This window comes from Rhinolophus sinicus, chromosome 5, assembly GCF_057876585.1.
Source record: "Rhinolophus sinicus isolate RSI-liver-muscle chromosome 5, RSI-T2T, whole genome shotgun sequence".
In the NCBI taxonomy this organism is placed as follows: domain Eukaryota; kingdom Metazoa; phylum Chordata; class Mammalia; order Chiroptera; family Rhinolophidae; genus Rhinolophus; species Rhinolophus sinicus.
The window spans coordinates 83,638,345-83,642,407 of NC_142505.1; positions in this window are offsets into that span (position 1 = coordinate 83,638,345).

Below are 4,063 nucleotides of genomic sequence, written 5' to 3' on the forward strand. Positions count from 1 at the left end.
TCGGTGTTGAGGCAGTGACTCAGCTTTCTTCTCCAACAGGGCAGCGTCCACCAGCCTCTGGCTTCTCTGAGGCCTCTCTTCTCCACCTCTGTCATTTATTTGGCCCTGAATTAAGCTACTCAGTATATATCTCTTCCTGGAACATGAGGCCTCTCATTCCCTTCCTCCCTCCTTTCTTCCCCAACTGGTATGGTCAATTTTAGGTGTCAACTTGACCAGGGCACGGGGTGCCCAGACATTGGCCAAACATTATTCTGGATGTGTCTGTGAGGGCGTTTCTGGACGAGACGAACATTTGAACTGATAGACTGAGTAAAGCAGATGGCCCTCCCTAATGTGGGCACGCGTCATCCAATCAAAGACTTGAGTAGAACAAAAAGAGCCAAGTAAGAAGGAACTCCTCCTGCCTGATGGTTTGAGCTGGAACGTAACTCTTTATCAACCTTCAGTCTTGGACAAATCATTGACTCTTGTTGGGTCTCAAGCCTGTCAGCTTTAGGACCGGAATTTGCATCAGCAGTTCTGTTTCTTAGGCCTTTGGACTCCTGCTAGAACTACACAGTGGCTTTCCTGGTCTCCAGCTTGGCAGCCGCAGATCTTCGAATTTCTCCTGTGAGCCAATTCCTTATAATAAATCTCCTTCTATATGTGTGTATACATCCCTTTGGTTCTGTTTCTCTGGAGAACGCTGGCAAACACCCCGCCCATCCAACTCACCCACTTTTCTCCATGTCTGCGGTCACCTCCCTGCTCTAATGCACCATCGTCCCTCACCTGAATAACCTCATTAATCTCCTCATTGATCTCTGTAGTAGGTTGAATTGTAGCCCCCACAAAAATGATGTGAACAACTCTTAACCCCTGATACCTGTGAGTTTCACCTTATTTGGAAAGCAGGTTTGTGTAGATGTAATGAAGGCTCTCGAGATTAGGTAATCCTGGATTAACTGGATGGACCTTAAAGCCAACAAGTGCCATTAGAAGAAAAGGAGAAACGCAGACACACTGGGGAGAAGACGGTGTGAAAACAGAAGCAGAGGTTGACGTTATGCTCCCACAAGCCACGGAACACTTGGGGCCACCAGAACCTGAAAGAGAAGATTCTCTCCTGGAGCCTCCAGAGGGATATGGCCCTGCTGACACCTTGACTTTGGACTTCTGCCCTCAAGAACGGTGAGAGAATAAGTGTCTATTGTTTTAAGCCACCAAGTTGGTAGTAATTTGTATGGCAGCCCCAGGAAAACAATACAGTCCTCTCCTTCCACTCTTGACCACTGGGGCCCATTCTCCACCCAGAATGAACTTTGAGCAATACAAACCTGACGATAACTTCCACTGCAATACTACAATTAAAAAAAACACACACGCATTTAGAATAAAACACCCACCCCTTCCCATAGCCTACAGAGCCCAGCTGGACACAGCCTCTGCTATCTCTCAGCTCGACAGCTCTCACACTGCCCTCCTCACACACCTGTCACCAGGAAGCACACGGAGCTCTCTCCTGCGTCAGGGTCTTTGCAACTCTCTTTCCTCTGCCTCCCGTCTCTTTCCCTGCATCTTGTGGGGTCAGTCCAGTTTAAAAGTTACCATCACAGAGAGGACCTCCCCGCCCCATCTACAATGCTCTCCAACCACAGTCCTGTACTAACCGTACATTCATCGTGTTTATTCCCTTCATACTCTCTGTTTGAAATTAATTCATTTGTTTACTTGTTAATACTGTTCTCTACCCTCACTATGGAAGTCGGGGTTGGACTCGTTTTGTTTCCCGCTGTATCCTCTTTTGACAAATGATTGTAAATGCACACTTGCATGAATTGCTTCTTTCCATTCCCTCATTCACTCAGTAAATGTATATTAAGCACATTGTGTGCCAAGCATATATCACTGCCAAGCTCAGTGACAAATGTCAGGTTTTCTTTTCTTTTAAACTTAAATTTGATGTATTTTTAAAATCAGGTAATACTTTCAGTGGAATAAAATTCCAAAGGTAACCCAGCTATTCAGTTGAAGACTCTGTGCCAGTTATCAAGTTATGGTCGGGCAGGTCCAAAGCCATTCTTTTATACTCAGCTTTTGGATGCTACGCCTGCAGCTCTGCGCAGTACGTTTCTGCTTCGTCAGCTGTCTTCTGTGAGACTCTCCCAGTAACAGCGTTAGGGGGACTGTGAAGCCACAGGAGGAAGAGACTTGCTCCTTCCGTGGGCTTCCTGCCTGCCTCCTGCGCTGTGAGCATCGCCCCAGCACGTCCTCCTGCCTTCCTCAAGCAGCAACGGAATCCAGTTTGTACTTCTCACACAGGCTTCATTGCACCCCCCTCAAGGACACCATCACCAGCCATCGGTGCCCCCTTCCTCAGAGGTCCCTGTCCTCCCACATGATAGGAAGTCCCCTCCCCAGCTTCTAAGCATTAATAATTAATTTCATTGCAACCCTCACCTTTGTGGGTGGTAGGGGTGGCCTGCCGTTGTTACTTCCATGAAACCTTGGAGGGTTTACCCTTTCCGTTACCTGGGTAACAATTTTACATCGCATTACCACTTCTTTAGGCTAATTTCTCTCTGGGCAAATGACTTCTGTGGTTTCTGTCTCTTGAGTAGACCTTGGCTGATTCAGCCTCCTTCCCCCATCTACGCCTGCTTTTCCGTGGAAGCTACCAACCAACCAGTTTCTTGTGTATCCGCCAGAGATCAAATGCGTTTTTTGAGTCAAATAGTCCTATCAAATATAGAATAAGATGAAAGCCATCAACCTTTGTCGATAGTTAAGGTAGTAACAACTAACTTTCCTGTTAGTACCAGGCTCTGTGTGTAGCACTACTTCATGTGGGAGATATTATTATTCACCGTATTTTACAGATGAGGCAAAGGGAGTAAACACCTCACTCCAGGTCACACAGTTAGTGAAGGTCAGAACCTGTGTTTGAATCCAGAGACACTGGCTCTGCATCCTTACACTTCACCACTTTGCAATATTGCCTCCCCTGTGTTGCTGGTGTTCAGCGCTTTGGCTTTAAATCGGAGGCAGGAAGCTTGATTCCTACCTCCTGGCTTGTATCCTTGAGCAAACTACCTACTCTCTTTGGACCTTAGTCCCGGTGTGTGTAAAATAGTTAATAATAAAGAGCTACCTTGTAGGGCTTTTGCAAGATGAGGTAAGACAGCATATGAAAGCATCTACTCCACAAATGTTAGCTCTTATAATGAACGTGATCACTATACCTTTCCCATTCACTCAGTCTGTGTCTGTTTCTCCCTCTGTTTAACATATTAGGCAGTGGCGTGCCGGTACGTGTTCAACAACTAGCTTTCTGAAATTAAAACAAAGCCCTAATTCCTAGTTTTTACTGATTTCTGTGGTGTTACTACTCCCTCCATGGCTGATTTCAAGCTACCGGCAGGATGACAACGGGCTTACAATTCTTGAGAGCCTGTATGAGGGGGTCTAGCACCCCACCCCACCTAGGTCTTGGTGAGACCTGAGATTCGAGCATTCTTTGTCTGAGAGCCTCCAAAACATCCAGCGTACCACTGCATACGGTCAGGAAGGTGAATCTGAACCCCTGAAGAGCTCCTGACTTTTGCTCATGCATTCATGCATTCAGCGGATATTACTGAGCTCCCCGCTATTTGCTCTCTCTGGAAGCACTTATTCAAGAATGAAAACCTGCAGCTGCCCTGTTGAATGGGCTTTGTCCTGGGCTGTGCTCCCGTTCCTGTCCAGGGAGCGTCCTTTTCCCTCCTCGGCCCGCCCTTCCTTCCTCTCCTCCCACCAGTGTCTCTACAGAGAGTCCAAACTTCTATCCCTGTGGGCGCCTGTTTCTCTGTGCTCCATCCAAACCTTCGCCCACACAGGCCATCCCTCCCCGCTGCCCCAGTACCGAGCTCAGTTCAGGGGACACCCTCATGTGTGTCTGATTATTGGTTTACCAGATCATCTGTGTCTCCACAACCTTCCACTAACGGTGCCCCTGGCCTCTCTTATCTGCCTGAGATGCAGAGTCACCCACTAGACATGTGCAGTCACCCACTGCAGACCAAGTGAAAACCTTGAGGGGCTC